The sequence below is a fragment of the Neomonachus schauinslandi genome, chromosome 14, assembly GCF_002201575.2.
Source record: "Neomonachus schauinslandi chromosome 14, ASM220157v2, whole genome shotgun sequence".
In the NCBI taxonomy this organism is placed as follows: Eukaryota; Metazoa; Chordata; class Mammalia; order Carnivora; family Phocidae; genus Neomonachus; species Neomonachus schauinslandi.
This window is the reverse complement of record NC_058416.1, coordinates 72,745,576-72,764,013: the sequence shown is the minus strand read 5'-3', so window position 1 is coordinate 72,764,013 and position 18,438 is coordinate 72,745,576. Positions and strand designations below refer to the sequence as shown.

Genomic DNA, 18,438 nt, shown 5'->3' with positions numbered 1-18,438 from the left:
CTCAAGGTCACACAGCCTGCTAAGCAGTGGAGAGCAGGACAGGGAAGCAGGAAGTGGGGTTTCAAACCTGAGCGGGGTGCGGGCTGCAGTCGGGGTGGCAGGGGAGGACCAGGTTGGGGCTGGCAGGTGTCTGGAGAGGAGACCAGCAGAAGCAGCAGGTTGATCCGCGGCAGCCAACATTACTCCTGCGGTCTTTTAGCTGTGAGGCCTCTTTGAAGGACCGGTCAGTCTTGGGATGTGCCCGCCCCCTCCCCAAAGGCTCCTCCTTCCTCTGGGCCCAGCCTGGTCACCTGCCTGTGGACTATCTGTCTGGGGCATCACGGCATCTCTCTGTGGCCCCAGCTCAAGCCTTTCAGGCTATACAGTCTCCCCATGGCCAGGCTCATCCCATCCTCTAGAATCTTCTCTCACCACAGTGGCCAGAGGGTGTAACTAATGATGCAAACCTGACCACCGTCGCTCCCCGGCCTAAACCTTTCCATGAGCCCTCAGCCTCGGCCAGACATTCCAGCCCTTCCCCAGGGTTCATAACAGTGACGTCCAGATGACATCCAGGGTGAGCCACACGTGGAATTCAATTTTCCAGAAGCCACGTAAAAAAACAAAACAACAACAAAAAAAAGCCACATGAAAAAGAAAACGGTGAAATGAAATTTGGTTCTAGATTTCATTTCACCCAACCTATCCAAAATGTTACCGTTAATCAATATGAAAATTTAAATAAAGTCAACATAAAATATAAATATCGTTTAAAATCAATATAAAAATTAAGATTAATGAGACATTTCCCTTAGTACTAGGTCTGAAATCTGGGGTGTACATTCAACTTTTCAGTAGGCATATCTGATCTGTATTTAGAGTTCACAAAATTTACAGTTGAAAACGTACATTCGCATCCCGAAATAGTTCCACACATGCTTAAAAGTTTCCCAGGAATGGAATCAAATGTCTGTTTTGAGATCTAAATTTAAGTTAAATTGAAATAAAAAACTCAGTTCCTCGGCCGCGCTAGCCACACTGAAAGGGCTCAGCAACTAAATGTGGCCTATAGCTCCGGGGGGGGGGGGGGGGGACACACAGGCTGATAAAGTCCTTGACGGTGATCGGTCCCCACAAACCTCTCCCACCCCCTTTCCAGGCCTGCCCTTGGGGGTAAAACCCCCAAGCACGCAGACCGCCCATCTCTGCATCTCCGTGATTCACCAGGGCCCTTCCTAGGCACCTCCCGCTTCCTGCCAGTTCCCACTCACAACCCTCCAAAATTCAGCTCCAGGTTCCCCCTCCTGCGACGGCTTCTCTGACATCCTCTGGCTGGGGTGACATTCCCAGTCCCTCTGATCACCCCCCCTTACTGTAACCTTGGACAGTATTACAACTATCTGGCTCAAGGCTTCCCAACCACAGCACTGACATTTGGGCAGCATCCCTTGGCCTCTACTCATTAGACGACAGTAGCGCCCCCCCCAACCACGTTGCAACAAGCAAAAATATCTCCAGGCATTGCCAGTGTTCCCTGGGGGCGCAATCACCTGTGGTTGAGAACCAGGGCCTGGCACACAGAAGGCACCCAAGCGTGTACCTGAACACAAGAGGCGTACTCAACTATGCTCAACCCCATGACGCTCGCCTCCTCCAGGAAGCCTTCCGTGATGCTCTAGCTCAGCCAACGCTTCCCCGGGGCTCCTGCAGCCCCCAAGCACTCACCCCCGGAGCAACATCCTCCAAGGGTAGGAACTGGGTCTTGTTCAGTGCTGTACTTTCAATGCCTAACCTGGAGAATGGTATATAGTAAGTGCTTAATCGATATTTATAGAACTGACCTGAGAAACAGGAATGACTTAGGTTGAAAAAGCCCCTACAGGGTGAGTTTTGCCTGTTTTAGTTCAGGGGGTTCTTTCATCCCTGCAAAGGTGCTAATAACAGTCACAGCTCCATTTACACAGCAAGCGTTGGGCTAAAGATAAATACTCTGCAGGGTTTAGAGAGGGAAACTGAGGCATACACAGGTGAAGGGCTTGCCCTGTCTTCAAATCAATGACTTTGAGGCTTGAAATGCCCAGTTCTTCCTCTTGCTGACTGAAAGAACTTATAAACGGAAGACATTTGCAATACATAAATAACACAAAGTATTTGTAACCAGAATATATAAAGACCTCTTTGAAATCAATAAGAATAGGCAACCCAAGAGAAAAATGGGCAAATCTGAAGAGATACACTTCATAGAAGAGATCATCTAAATGAACACTCACTGTCATCCATCAGGAAAATAAATGCAAATTAAAAGTCTAATATAAGACCACTATACATGTGACTAGCTTTAAAGAAAAAAAAAAAACACCAGGTGTTAGCAAGGATGTGATGCAACCAAAATTTTCATGCTCAGGTGACAGGGGAACCTGGCAATTCCCTTTGGGAAAATGACATAACAAACCCAAAAGCTGAATGCGCACCTTTTCTATGACTGAGCAATTCTACTGCTAAGTACACACCCATCAGAAATGCATCTAAACTGTGGCGCCTGGGTGGCTCAGTTGGTTAAGCATCCGACTCTTGATTTCAGCTCAGATCATGATCTCAGGGCTGTGAGATCAAGCCCTGCATTGGGCTCAGCGCTCATCCTTGCTTGCGATTCTCTATCTCCGGCCACCCCTCCTGCGGCTCTCTCTCTCAAATAAATAAATCTTAAAAAAAAAAAAAGAAGTGCATCTAACTGTTCACCAAAGAATACATATCGAAATGTTCCCAGCAGCACTATTTGCAAAAGCCCCCAACTAGAAACTACGGTAAATGCCCATTAACAAGAGAATAAATATGTAAATACAAATAAATAAATATATATACTGAACAGCCAGGCAAAAGAACAAGCCAGAACTTCACACAACAATCTGGATGATGCTCACAGATTTATGCTGAGGAAAAAAAAAAACAAAAACAAAACAAAAGAGAGCATCTGCGTTTTTATGTACGTAAAGTACTTTATACGTCTATAAAGTACAAAGACAGGCGAAATTAACTTCTAATAGGAGATTTAAGGATAGCGGCTACCCTTTGGGGAGGGCTGACTGAAGGGGGTACCAGGCATCTTGTTGGAGGGGGTGCAAGGCCTATGCTTTTTTCCTTTTTTTGTTTTTTTGTTTTTTGTTTTTTTAACTTAATTCTTTTTTTTTTTTAATTTTTTTATTCTTATATTATCCCCATACATTGCATCATTAGTTTTAGACGTAGTGTTCCATGATTCATTGTTTGTCCTATGCTTTTTTTCTTGATCTTCATCCACTTACGATGTATGCACCTTTCTGTACGTATGACAGACTTCACTAAAAATAGTCTTAAAGAGCCACACTTTGTCCGACGCTGAGGAATGGCGGTGCTGGCCGGGCATCCTCCCACACACGCACCCTCCCATCTGCTACCGAGGAACACACGGGACTCCATTCATTCCTTTTATCGACAGCCGCTAGCAGGCGCTCTCCCGGGGCCAGGCTTGGTGCCGGGCCCCAGGAACAGAAAGATCAACAGAGCCAAGGCCTCCGGTCGTGCCACCCGCAGCCCAGTGCCTGGCACACACCCCTGCCCCAAACCCACACTCAGTAAAGGAGTAGCCAGGCTGGGTTGGCTTCCGATGAGAGGCCAAGAAGGTGATGTCTGCTTGTCTTCTTCTCTCTCCGTCCCCCCTGGGAGAATGTTTTCAGGCTTTTTCCTTCCTGATGCTGGACCAAACCTGAACACGCTGGCACAGCTAGCAAGAGATTCCTACTGGATGAACACCTCCAGCCCAAAATTCTGTCCTCAACACAGACTCTGGCAAGAACCACCTCCTTGTCACCCCCACTTGGGTGCTGAGCTGGCACCTCAAATTTAACACACCCAAAGCTGATCGCCTGGCTTTCGCCCCAAATATGTTCCACCCTTACTTGGTGGCAGTGTACTATGCTCAGGCCCAAAGGCTTGAAGGCAGCCAAAAGCAAGACTCTCCTCTCGCTCTCCCACCCCAATCCAACCCAGCAGCAACTCCTGCCAACTTCACCTTCAAGACACCGCCATGCAACCAATTCCTGGCTATGTTACCAAAGGCGCAGGTAACAAAAGAAAAAAGAAACAACTTCATGAAAATTAAAACATTTTGTGCATCAAAAGACACCATCAACACAATAAGAAGACAACCCACAGGAGGAACTATTTGCAAATCCCGTATCTCATGAGGGATTAGTAACTAGATTATATAAGGAACTTCTGAAACTTAAAAACAAAACACCAAACCACCTGATTCAAAAATGGGCAAAGGACTTTAACAGACATTTCTCCGAAGAAGATCTACAAATGGCCAACAAGCACAGGAAAGATGGCTCAATATCGGCTCAGTATCGCTGACCATCAGGGAAATGCAAATCAAAGCTGCAAAGAGAAAGCACCTCACAGGAACAATGTGAATACCTCCCCCTCCCACCTGGTCCCCCTGCCTCCACCCCTGCAACTCTCCAACAGTACCCATGTCAAGGCTTCCTGCTATCCTTAAGGTACAATTTTTTTTTTTTTTTTTAGGAGAGGGAGAGAGAGAGAAGGGGGGTAGGGGCAAAGGGAGAGGGAGAGAGAGACTCTTAAGCAGGCTTCATGCCCAGCGTGGAACCAGAGGCAGGACTGGATCTCATGACTCTGAGATCATGACCTGAGCCAAAATTAAGAGTGGGACTCTTACCATCTCAGCCACCCAGGAGCCCCAGGATGCAATTCTCCACATGGCTTATGGGGGCCTCATGATCAGCCCCCTGTGCTCCAGACAAATGGATAGATGCCAACCCAATAGATCCCACACACCCCTGATTTTCCTAACCACCTTCCCAGTATCTAAGATTCCAGGTATGGGCATGTGCCTAGGCCTGGACAATTACGTGTTCTGTTTCCAGGCCACAGTGTTAGTTCAGGGATGGATATATAACTCATTCTAGGTCAATGAAAGTCAGCCTGAGACTTCAGCAGGAACTTCTGGGGAGGCTAAGCAAGTAGGGTGTGGGGTTGGAGGTACAGGGACATCTCTGGTCGCCACCTGTGGAGCCTGCCTGAGAAGCCAACCCAAGACGATGGAGCCAAGAGATAGAGACATGACTCCCTGGTATTAGTTGGGCTCCTGGATCCAGCCACACCTGAAGCCATCCCTACCCCTCCACTTTTTAGTTACATGAGCCAATAAATGTACTTTTTTTGCTTAATTCCGTGGGAGCTGGGTTTCTGTCTTTGTCAATCAAGAGTCCTATCTACTAGGTACCTATGTACCCTCTCCCCAAATTTATCTTGGCTTGTTTGTTATTACCTCAGCTCAAGCATCACCTTTTCCAGGAAACCTTCCACCAACACGCAGATTAAACACCTCCTATGTCTCACAGTCCCCTCTGCCTATCCTTCACCATTCTCTGCAGTAATTGTTGTTTGCCCCTTCATCTCCCACACTTGACTGTGGAGAGCTCATGGGCTGAGGGGCCCTGCAGGCTTTTTGAAATTTTTCTCTTTTGTATTCCCACCCTTAACACAGAGCCTGGCACACCCCCAGGCATTCATATTTTATTTTTCGAGCTCACTTTGTTGATCGGTAAGTGTCCTCAGGTATCAGGGAGTGGTGAAAGAATGGGTTTTGCAGGAAGATGGACCTGAGTTTGAATTTTCCCCTATTAGCTTTGTGACCTTAGGTAAGTCACTTAGCCTCTCTGAGCCTCATTTTCTTATCTATAAAAGGCAAACAGCAACTAAGCACACATAAAGGCCTTAATACTATATTGGAGCAGAGTAAATGCTCAATGAATGGCAGTGTCTGCCTCCATTTTTCCCTCCAGGGTAGAAATCCTGCCTCTCCCTTTTATTTCTGCTCTGTCACTGGCATGGGTATCTGTCAAACTACCTGCCAAGCATGCATTCTCTGATCTTCCGGGATCAGTTCTTGTGACCGGGATGGGACTGATCCCATGCGCAGGACCAGTGATGGAGGGCTGGCCAATAAAAGGGTACAGACATTCACGGGTGGGCATGAGACCCCAGGTGGGTGAAGAGGATTCAATCCCAGGATTTGCAAGAATTACTAGAGAAATGGCTCTCTTGCAGCCAAGACTGCTAATGTTAGGAGGATGTATGCCGGGAAGTGTTACTGGGGAGAGCGTGCCTGAGAATGAAGCTACCACCGAAGAAAGCCCATCTAAGAGACATGTCCTGACACACTGGAGCACCTGGATCCAGCTATACCTGAAGGTGATCACCTCCAGACTTTCCATTTACCTGACCCAATAAATGCAGATACACAATAGGCTCTTTTGACCTCTGCATGCGTACCACTCTGTGGTCTTCTCCCAGGTCCCAGAATGGTTTTTCTTTTTTTAATGTTTTGATAAGACTAAGCAAAACCGATCTCCAGTCTTATACAAGGACTCAGGGTAATGGCTGGAGCCAGCTAATCACTTGCACATCTGCCCCAAGGGCATGGAAATGGGTTTTCTACTTGGGAAGCCAACTCCTACAAAAAGGTCACCTTGTTCCCATGTATTTCTTTGGCTTACAAAAGAGTCAGGTTGTTCCCATATATTTTGCTCAGAAAGTCTTTGGCTAACTTCCCCCTCCCCCTGCTCCCAGTTGCAGTTTATGGCTTTTTTGATTGCATCACCTTCCACTTCTTTGTTGTGGAGGTTTTGCAACGGCCGATGGCCAAATGTGGAAAGGCCTGACCAAGAACAAAGCAAGCAAGTAATAACCATTTGTGGGAGGTAATGTCCCCAGATAAGAAGGCCTACACCTTTTTTTATGGTTCATCCAAGCGGCATTCGGCTTTCATCCCCTGTCGATACTATAGGTGGACATGTGGGTCTGGACAGAGGTGGGACGGGGGGGGGGGGGGGTGGTTAGGAGCACAATTTGCAGGCTTGGTTCTGGGGCCATTCCTACCTGGGCACCTAGTTTACCGAAGCATTAACCTGCCCCCGTCTCCGTCTCAGACAAACACAGCCCGGGACTAGGAGAGTTTCCTACCTCACTTACTCCCGAAGCAGGCAGAAGAGCCAGGGTTTCAAAGTCCTCAAGAGCTGTTCAGAACAAGAACACTTAACGAATCAAAAGCCATGAGGAAGAAGGGGCAGCTCCTCATGCTTCACTGTCTTCTGGGGACGGGGGAACTCCAGATTCGGAGTGAGTCAACAGCCTTTTCCTACAGGAAAACACGTTGGGTTCCGAGGATGCTTGGGACCTTGCTGGAAAGTATTTCTATCTGCAGACTTGCCTGGACATCACCAGGAAAAGGGTCAGGTGGGGGGATAGTCCCTGAACTTCTCTGAGCCTGTTTCCTCATCTGTGAAATGGGTGAACGACATAATCCTTATTGCTGTCAATCACCGAGCACCTTTATGCATCGGGCACCAGAAAACCTTATCTATCATCTTCCTGGCAACCCAAGAGATGGTCATGACTGTGATCTCCGTTTTACAGGTGAGGAAGCGGAGGCCCAGAGAGGGGAAGTAACTGGCCCAAGGTCTCATAGCTTGGGCACCAGCCAGCTGGCATTCTGACTCCCATGTGTCGGACTCAGAAAGCCCCACCTTCCCACAGTATCAGGGCTCCTCTCGATGCCTGCCTCACATCACTGTGAGATTTCAGTGACACGACACGCAAAAAGATAAACGTGTACCTGTTTGCTCAGGAACGGGCAAGTCTTAGCTATTCAGGGATCTGGGAACTGAATGGTGGGAGGCAGATGCAGCTCCCTGGAGTCCTCATTACCCCCTTCATCTGGGCTTTCTGTCCCCAGCCCCCAGTGGAGAAGGTCCCCAAAGAGCAGAGCTGGGCGAAGTGACAGTAAGTAATCACCTTTCAATGAAGGAGCACACCCCTGGGTGTTCTCACCCTCTAGAACATGGGCTCCCGACCACGCGTCTGGCTGTGCCCATCACTCCCTGCCACCGTCCCAGCCCCACTAGGAACCTGCCACCCACTGGCAGCCCCAAGAAGTCAGATCTGGAGAAGTCTGTGGATTGGCACAGGAAACGGACGTTCAAGTAACTGGATAATGGGCAGAATGAAAGGAGATAGCCGGGGCGCCTGGGTGGCTCAGCTGGTTAAGCGACTGCCTTCGGCTCAGGTCATGATCCTGGAGTCCCTGGATCGAGTCCCGCATCGGGCTCCCTGCTCAGCAGGGAGTCTGCTTCTCCCTCTGACCCTCCCCCCTCTCATGCTCTCTCTATCTCATTCTCTCTCTCAAATAAATAAATAAAATCTTTAAAAAAAAAAAATAATAACAATAGCAAGAGTGGTTATAATAGCAAACGTGCACGTACTGCCTGCTTACTTCGTGTCCAGACACTGTTCTAGGCGCTTTAGGCGTACTAAGTCCAATTGATCCTTACAACTGATCTATCAGAACGGTGCGGATATTATTCCATTTTATGGATGAGGAAACCGAGGCACAGAGCAGTTAAAGTCCTTGCCTGAGAGCTCACAGAAGGCGTGTGGTGGAGCAGGTTTTTGCTCCTACACCGTCTGGTTTTTAGAGTATGCTTAAAACCCACTTTGTAAAGTGGGTTCCCAGACCACATTGGCAGCACCTCGGAACCCATTAGAAATGCAAATTCTTGGTCCCTTTCCAGACCTGCTGAATGAGTGGGAGGGGGGAGTGGATTCTGGGTATGGGGTGCAGCAAGCTGGCCTTCCAGGGGATCCTGCTGCTTGCTTAAAGGTGCTACCCTACATTGCCCTACACCTGCTCAAGAGGGGAGGGAGGTAGGAGAGGAAGGCGGTAGCCAGATCGCGGGGCCTTGAGTGCCATGAGGGGGACTCCCCCCACTCCTTTGTAGGCAATAGGGAGCTAGTGAAGGCTTTTGAGGGTGGAATCCATGTCTTCTTCTCCTTTTGGGTTTTTCCAGCTAAGTCACAGAAGACCTTGTGATATAATGGTATCCTCGTGATCCAGGGCAACATCTAACCAGAGGACTGAGCGAGGTTCCCAAGGCTAAGGCAGCCACTGCCCCTGCCTGAGAGCAAGCATAGTGAGGTCAGTGACCTCTGACCCCACCGAGCCGACCCCCTCTGCCATTCTCAGGATCCTTGTTCTTCATTCCCTCGGAGGGTAAAGTAGAGACCCCCAGGGATCTCAGGGGAGGAACTTGCCCGGACTCCCCCAGCAGGTGGGTGAGGGTGAGCCAGCCTCAAACCCCAGTGCCCCCACCTCCTAGGAGGGGGTGTTCACGGGACACCCACAGAGGGCCACCAGAGGACCTACCAGCTAAATGTTCTCCCTGTGCTGCATCCACCTTGGGGAACCCAGACCTGTTCTGTACTCCAAATCTGTTTTCATGACCTGAGCAAATCACCTCCACTCTCTGAGCCTCAGTCTCTGAGCCCTCTAAGAAAGAGGCTCAACTCATTTTCTAATATTGCTGTTCTCCCCCAGATTAGCCAACAAAGGTGCACTGCCGACCTACTGTGTGCGTCAGTGGGGCTGTGAACACAGCGTGGGGCCCGCCCAGGGAGCCCAGGGTCACTGAGACAGCAGGAAATGCAATGACCCGCGGGGCCACGCACCTGCTGTGGGTGGACTCAGGGGGAGTCCCCGGAAGGAGGGTAACCAACACCTCTGCCCCAGGTGACAGCCCCCTGCTGAACCCCCAAACCAAGTTAAACCCCAAGCTGCACTCTATCCCCTCGCTGCCTACCCAGGCTTCCTGTCGCCTCCCCCACAGCCCCGGGGCCTGCCCTCCGCGCCCCCACCTCTGCCCTGCCCCCCATCCCCACACTCTGGGGCCCCAGGGGCAGGCGGACTCAGAATCCCTGCAGTGCTGTGCTGCCTCCGCTGGCCTCCAGACCTCCCTGGGCCTCCACCTCCCTGCCAGGAATCTGCACACCACCTACTTCCACACCGCCTTGGGGAGGGTGGTGGTGGAGTCCCCCGCCTCTGTGAGGGTTCGGTTCCGAAGGTTCTGGGGGCAGGATGTCACCCACAGCCAGAGGAAGTGGGACAGAGAGTTTCTAATGAGATAAAGGAAGAGCTGGGGTGGGGGGGGTGGAGGGGAAGTAGTGCAGGTGGGGGAGGGAAAAGGCAGACAAACAGATGGAGAGAGCCAGCCAGCCAGAGATAGAGAGACAGCGATGGGGGAGACTGAGTCAGGGAAACCTGAACAGAGGGAGATAGGGATGAGAAGGAGACGGGGAGAGACAAAAATAGAGACCCAGCCAGACGCAGGGAGCAGGAGCTAGATAGGGGAGCCTGGGAACAGCCTGCAACCAGAACCTCAGCTCCGTGTCCTTCCCCACCCCTCGGGTCAACGCTCCTGGGGCTTCAGGGAGGAGCCAAACCTTTTAGAGCAAGGTCACGTACCAGCCTGGCCCCTTGGGAGCCCCCCCCCCCACCCCCTGGCAGGGCTGCCCAAATTCCCACCTGCTGAGGGCCACCTTCCCAATTACTCTCACCTGTTTCCTATTTTTGTTCAGTGAACTCAATATTGCTATAACATTTTCAAAGGAAACCAGAACCCACCGGCTTAAATGAAAAACACGCCTTAATTTAAAAAAAAACTGCAAAAATAAATGCAAAGGAAGCAATCTTTAAGCCCCCTAGCTGGGGGCGGCCACCCAGGGAGCCCAGGGGGAGGGGTGGAGGGAGAGCCCAGCAGGGGCATGCTCTGTGTTGAACAACAGGAGCCGCTAAGTTAGCATCCAGCGGTGACTCTCCTGGGAGTCCACAAAGGATAGAGGGAGACCTGGAAAGGAAAACTCTTTCTCCAGGGGGAAACCCAGGTCCTCCAGGGTAGCAACTGGACCCTGTGTTGTGACTCGACTCCTGCTGACCTCCAATTTTAACACCCTACTCCACCCCCACCCGCACATATCAACTTCCGGAAGCCATAAATTCGAGCAGACCTACCAGGCCACGGGGGTCACAGAGCTCTGAACTTTTGCACCCGTGGTTCCTTCTCCCTGGAACACCTTTCCTGCCCTCCTCTACCCAGCCAACTCCTACTGGCACAATTTGTAGCCCCCCCCCCAATACCTCCAGGAAGCCCTCCCTGATTGCCTCCCATCCCAGTACCCAGTATGCCCCCCAAAAAGCACTTAGCACCCTGTATGACCCCTCTGGCCTGCCTCCTCCACAGGAATGCACAGGGTGGGACACTGCCCACATCCTCGCAGGACCCGGCCCCGTTCGTTGACTAAATGGGAGAACAGACTAAATAAAGAAGTGAAGGCCCCCTGATGCCCATGGACAGTCAAAATCAAAACAAACCCTTCCCTGAGCTGTGTGGGAAAGTTTCAGGCAGAAGCCCCAAGAGCTAAGTATCCAGCAGGCACTCAAATATTAATGGCAATCATTATTTTACTATCGCCTTACAAAATACTATAACTTAAAGGGACCCAAGAGATAATTAGATCAGGGGTTGCCAGACTTTCTGTAAAGGGTCCAGCAATAAATATTTTCAATTTTGGGGCACCTGGGTGGCTCCGTCATTAGGCGTCTTGCCTTCGGCTCGGGTCATGATCCCAAGGGTCCTGGGATCGAGCTCCACATCGGGCTCCCTGCTCAGCGGAAAGCCTGCTTCTCCCTCTCCCACTCCCCCTGCTTGTGTTCCTGCTCTCGCTGTCTCTCTGTAAAATAAGTAAATAAAATCTTTTAAAAAAAGTCTTTTCAATTTTGTTGGACCTCATGGTCTCTGGGGAACCAGTAAACTCTGTCCTTATGGTACAGAAGCAGTCACTGACAGAACGGAAATAAAGGAGTGTGGGATATTCTAATAAAACTTCATTTACAAAAACAAGCAGTGGCCCGGACTTGGCCCCGGGGGCTGTAGTTTGTCAACTTTCTAGGTAGGCACCTCAGGTCAGAGATGTGGTTGACTTTTTTTCTTGTCTGATGCCTCCACTAGAGGGTAAACTCCAGGAAAAAGGGGACCTGGTGGCTTCTTAAATCCTGCACCCCAGCATGTAGCCAAGAAACTTCCACACGTCCCTTTTCCACAAGTAGTTCCTGAGTCCTCCAGGGTCACCCAGGCCCAGTGCCAGGTGCTGGGGCCACAGCCGTGACTACAGATGTCCATGGAGGGCGTCCCTCAGCGGCTATCTGTGCAGCGATGGGATGGATGAATGACTCCCACAGGCGGCCTCGGAGTTGGGCAGATGTGGGCTCAAATTTTCCACTGCTGTCACATCAGGCCTGTGTGACCTTGGGGAAAGTGACTTGACTGCCTCTGCGCCTCAGTTTCCAGGAAATGGAGTGGTCAGTAACAAATGCCCCCCTGATCCCTTGTGAGGACAGAGAAAGGGTATGGGATGGTGTCCCGGAGCCGGGCAAGCAGTGTAGATACGCTGGGACACAGACACATCCTCGCCAGTATTCACAGCAGAGGGACTTCCGCTGGCCCCAAATATCTCACTGTGGGTTATGTGGAGACCTGAACCAGGTAAGGTGGGACCCTGGGGCCCAGAGACAGGGAGTGTGGAATGGGGACAAGCTCCTGATGTGTTAAAAGCCTCGAGGCTTCTAGGGACAGAACAGGTAACAGGAGGCCTCGGACAATCGTCAATGTCCCAGAAAAGCAGAGCTGAGGCGACTCTTGAAGAGCGTGGAAACCAGGGGTTAAAAATTTTTTGTTTTTAAAGCAATGAACTGCGTGTTCAAGTGACACCCACCCAGGCAGGTCCGGGGTGTCCTCAGAGCTGTGAAGACCTGTACTGGGCCAGAGGGCCCTGGGAGCCAGAAAGGTCATGCATGAGATGGTGGGGAATGGTGTGGTGGGGACTACAATGACCAGGAGGGCCCAGGGCATTTAAGAGGGATCTTCAGGCCACTCCAGTTTGGCCCAAGCTCCTGAGTTCCCAAAAGAAGTGGGAAATTGGATGATTCTCTAAAAATAATCGAATGTTGGCTCAATTTAAAATAAAACACCATGGGAGCTAAACAGAAACCGTCCCGTGGGTCAAAGGCATGGGTTGGCAGCTTGTTACAGGCCAACCTGCCCATTTCACAGGTGGGGAAACTGAGTCTCAGAGACGGAAAGCACCTTGCCCAATGTCACACAGCAATTCAGAAACCCAGCTGGGACTCAGCTACCTCCAAGCCCCTACCCAGCCCCAATTGCTCAGGAGAGTGTGGGGGAACGGGAGGGAGAGGAGGGGTCAGGGTTGGGGGGTAGGATTCTGGACTTCGCAAGCCAAGAGCCCTGCTTGTTCTGTCATCCAGGTTAGAGTGTGGACAAATAGGCAGGGAAAGGGATAAACGTCCATTAATAATACATAATAATTTGTAACAGTATATAACAATATAATACAGTAATAATAACCAACACCTTCCGAGTATTTTCTATGTGTTGGGCATTAAGTTAGGGTATCGCGGGGCACCTGGGTAGCTCAGTCGTTAAGCGTCTGCCTTCGGCTCAGGTCATGATCCCGGGGTCCTGGGATCGAGCCCCGCGTCGGGCTCCCTGCTCGGCGGGAGGCCTGCTTCTCCCTCTCCCACTCCCCCTGCTTGCGTTCCCTCTCTCTCTGTGTCTCTGTCAAATAAATAAAATCTTAAAAAAAAAAAAAAAGGTACGGTATCAAGAGGGGGTAAGATGGTAATTAGGAGCGTAGACTCTGGATTCAAATCCTGTCTCTCCCACTTCCTAGCAGGGTGCCCTTGTGCAAATGACCTCACCTCTCCATACCTCGGCTTGTCCAATTCCTGTGGGCACTGGGAGGATCAAACAAGTTCGTGTACACAGAGCGCCTAGAACACTGCCTCGTCCCTGGTGAGCTCTGTTGATATCAGTTATAATTATGGCCTTCCGACAGATGGGGAAGCTGAGGCTCCCAGAGGGACACACTCAAGATTCCAACAGCCTGTCTGACCCTGAGCCGTCTCATTTTGCCTTGCAACAAGGTAAGCACTTGGCCCCCGACCCCTCTGGTCCAATCCAGGAGGCAGGTCCTAGCTGCACCTCTATTCTGCAGACGGGAAAACTGATGGCAGCAGGAAGGGAGGAACACAAACGTGCAGCCGCTGAGCAGAACAACCAGATTCCGATGCAGGCGCGAGCCCTGGAGCATGCACACTGCCACCAGGCCCACTTTCTGGCCACCAGCCTGCCTTCTGGCCACAGTAGCCTGGTCAAAAGTCTGGTCGATGCAAGAATGCACTTGGCAGACGAGCTGGCTGCCCTGCGCTTGCCTCCCACCATCTGAGCACACAGGATAACATGAAGCTCCTCCCTGGGACTGCAGCCCCGGCGGCTCCCCAGGGCACGTGGGCACTGCCCCCAGCAGCCCTTCCCTGCAATTTCTGGGGCTCGGCCCACCCCACGGGCCATTCTCAATGAATCATTCCCATGAATCCTCCTTATGCCACAACCCAGAGTGGAAAAGACCAGAGAAGGGCCATGCGAGGGCGCAGGCATCTCAGAACCTTCTCTGGAGTGGCCCCAGACAGGGTGAGTGTGTGGCTGCAGAGCGCAGAGAAGGGGCCCTGCAGATGGCAGGAACAGGTGGCAGGGAGGGGGAGGGTGGTGAGGCCAGGAGCTGCTGTTACCCAGACAAGTTTCTGCAGTGCCACAGGGCAGATCAGAGCCATCTGGGCCATACCTGGGCTTTTAAATCACTACCACCAGCCACTGCTGACCCACCTCTCTTACTACATATCGATTCACAAAGTCGTGTTGATAACATGTTTTGACAGCCTTACCAATCCCAGGGTGGCACTAGATCCAAGTTCTGACTCAGTCCACACCCATTTCCCCAGCAGGATACACTGAGGTCCAGAGACCCTTCCCTAGTCTCCTGAACCGTTTCCATTTCCCCAGGCTATCCAGGAATGCCTGGTTGTAAAAGGACAAGGAAGGGAAAATATGCATAAATGAATAAAAGCAGGAGGGGCTGGTGACAGGTGCCAGAGGCCCAGCTCAATGGCCCTCCCAAACAGCAGCTGTCCAGGTAGGACAAGGCTGCTCCATGGGAACCCAGAACGCACGGAGGGATGCCGGGTTCGGTTCCAGAACCAGCAGACGACAGGCTTAAGAACATCAGGAACTGGTGACCTTCAAGAAACTTGGTTCTTCGATGAAAATGCCATGCTCTGACCTGGGCTCTTCCCGAGCAGCTTCATCCTCACAGCAGGCAAAGAGCGTGAGGGAAGAGGTGGGGGTCCCAGGCATGGGGGCGATGCCAAGAGGAAGGAGGGGATGTCTGTGTGATATCCCGAGGGGCACCGACAGGGCCTCTGTAACTCAGGACTGTGGGTCTCAGGTCTGGGAGTGGGGGGCGAGGGAGGGGTGGCGTCGGCTGAAACAAGCAGTGACTCCCTGAGGCCGCTCAGATGGCCCACCCCACATGGCCACCAGGGGAGGTCACCTGCAGAATGAGCATAGGTGGCCAGGGTGGGGCCCCGGGCAGGACCAGACTCCCTTTCACCGCTGAGGGACTGGCCTCTGCAGCTGGGGTGGGAAGGTCTGGCCAGTTCCTACTTTTCCATTCTCCTATACACAGGTTCCTAACAGGCACCACCAGGTCCTGGGGTAGGCACTGCAAGCCCCTGGGCTCCTCAGTGCCCCCGTCCCGCACAGGGCCCGGTAGACTGCCCTCACAACTACGCCCCTGTTACAGAAGCAATGCAAGCACACACACGCCTTGGCAAAGCGCTCCACAGGCTGGATTTCTGGTTTCCTGATGGTCCCAGAGATGCTCCTGGTGACCCACAGGACACTCCTTATTCTGCTAACGAGGCATTTAACTCAATGCGTATTGGAAAATAATTTATACCGAGCACATCAAAGCCAGTGATTTCAAAGACTGTAACTATTCGGAGACTATGTTTATTTAAGATGATCGGTACCCTCATCTGCTGCTGGCGAGACTGTAAAATGGGGAAGCTGCTCTGGGAACCTAGCACTTCTTCAAAAGGTTAAACACAGAATTACCATCCGATCCAGCAATTCTACTCCCAGGGATATACCGGGGAGAACTGAAAACATATGGGCACACACAGGCTTGTACACAAATGTTCACAGCAGCAGTATTCACAACAGCCAAAAAGCAGAAATAACACAAATGTCCACCAGCTGAGAAGTGGTTAAATAGAGTATATCCATGCAATGGAATATTATTCAGCCATTAAAAGGTAATGAAGTACAACTAATGAAACTAATACTGTATGTTAACTATACTGAAATTAAAAAAAAAAAAAAAGTAATGAAATACCAGGACGCCTGGGTGGCTCAGTCAGTTAAGCGTCTGACTCTTGGTTTCAGCTCAGGTCCTGAGATCGAGCCCTGCGTCTGGCTCCATGTTCAGCAGGGAGTCGGCTTCCCCCCTCCCTCTCCCTCTGCCCCTTCCCCTACTCATTCTCTCTCTCTCTCAAATAAATAAATAAATAAATCTTAAAAAAACCTGTTAAAAAAAAAGTAATGAGATACTAAAAAAAAAAAGTAAGGAAGAACTGCTATATACTACCACACGGATGGACCTCAGAATCATTCTAAGTGAAAGGTACCAGTAACAAAAGGCACATTGTGCGTGACTCCATTTACATGAAATGTCCAGTATAGGCAAATCCATAGAGACGGAAAGTAGATTAGTGGTTGCCAGGGGCTGGGGAGAGAGGGATTGAGAGGTGATTGCAGATGGGTCCAGGGTTTCTTTTTGGGTGATGAAAATGTTCTAAAATATTCACTCTGTGAATATCCTAAAAAGCCGCTGAATTGAATGCTTTAAAAGCGTGAATTATAGGCTATATGAACTTGATCTTAGTAAAGCTGCTATAAAGAGATTACATGAGGTTTTAAAAAATACGGTGATAGGGGCGTCTGGGTGGCTCAGTCGGTTAAGCGGCTGCCTTCGGCTCAGGTCATGATCCTGGGGTCCTGGGATAGAGCCCCACGTCAGGCTCCCTGCTCAGCAAAGAGCCTGCTTCTCCCTCTCCCTCTGCCTGCCACTCTGCCTACTTGTGCTCTCTCTCTCTCTCTGTCAAATAAATAAATAAAATCTTTAAAAAAAAATACAGTGATTTAAACACACACACTGAGTAAATAATAGTACAACTGGGATTCAGTAGGGTAAATTGGTTCATGAATGACTCAACAAACCCAATTTTACAGTCATGGAAACTGAGGCTGGATGAGGAGGAATGACTCGCACAGACTACATCACTACTAAACCAGAGTGAGTCACCCCGAGATTTGCCCAACTCCAGAAGCCTGGCCTAACCATGAGGCCACCCAGCTGAACGAAAGGATAGGAGATGGGGTACAGGGACAGATGTCCACAGCCCAGGATGGGAGGTTGATAAGTGAGGGAAAGGGCCAGTCACCTCTGTGGGTTTCAAAACAGGAAGCACTCAACAATGCCTGCCAAAGGCTTCCAGGATGGGGTGCTGCCTGAGGCTTCTGAAGGATGAGTAGGAGTTTGACAGCTCCCCTCCCCAACAACCATACATGACATATGAAGTCAGGACGTCTGAGGGTGGGTTTCAGCTCTGCCACATCCTACCTGTGGGACCTACAAGGGCCGTGGGCACTTGACCTTTCTGAGCCTCAGTTTCCCCACCTGTAAAAGGGGAAGTGGGCAAGTGATAGGCACAGTGCCTTGTAACGACTGCACTCCATTGGATGGTCCCCACCCTGCCTCCCGAGGGGATGGGCATTTGAGTGAGAAAGTCAGACCCGACTTCTGCCCCACATAATAATAACGACTCTGCCAAGTCCGGCAACCAGGCCTGGGTGACCAAGCCCCCCTTCCCGCGCTGCCACTCCCAGTCTGTTTTATCAAGCACCTTCCGTCCAGCTCACACTGAGAGGGGGAGGCTGCCAGGCGGCGGGGTCTTCTGGCAGAATTTCGCTCCCTCCTCCCGGCTGGCCCTCAAGTTCACCAGGGCTCCCCCTACCCCACGCTCTCTGCGGCCCCCTCCTCAGCCAGCGATTTCCGCCGCCCAACGCCTCCACTCTGGACACGCCTCGCAACTGCACGGCGTTGCAAGTTAACTTCCACGCGCCCCCCGCGCGTCCCGGAGCCCGCCCGGGGGGTCCCCGCACGCCGCGGAGGGGCCGGGGACCCCGACGGCGGTGACACGCCGTCGCCCCCAACCCCCACTCCCAACACACACACGGACGCTGAGCGCCGCCGGGGCGCGGGGTCCGAGGCGAGAAGCGCGGTCAGGGGGCCGGGGCTCTACCGCACCCCGCGGACAGCGCTCGGGGCGCCCGGCGTCTGCGGATCCTCGAACCGGCCCGCGCGCGCCTCCTCCCGCCCAGCTCCCAGCCCCGGAGCCTCAGCAGCCGCGTCGGGCCCGGGAAGAAGCCGCCCGGGCTGAGGGCTCCACGGCGTCCGAGGCCGACTCGCAGACGCCTCCCTGCCGGCGGCCGCGGCCCGGACCCGACGCGCCACCCCAGGGCCACCTACCGTGCAAAGGCGCTGCGAAGCGACCCCACTCGCCCAGGACTCCGGGCTGGCCAGCCGCCC

The 18,438-nt window shown here is 51.8% G+C and overlaps 1 protein-coding gene across 1 annotated transcript in view; it reads right to left on the bottom strand.

The window, feature by feature from the left end:
- The window catches only part of TPST2 (tyrosylprotein sulfotransferase 2), a 48,508-nt gene extending 30,070 nt beyond the window's left edge, over positions 1-18,438 (bottom strand). The window contains exon 1 of the mRNA XM_021703422.2: positions 18,379-18,438. The gene's annotated coding sequence lies outside the window, so the exon portion shown is untranslated. The remainder of the gene's footprint in view (positions 1-18,378) is intronic.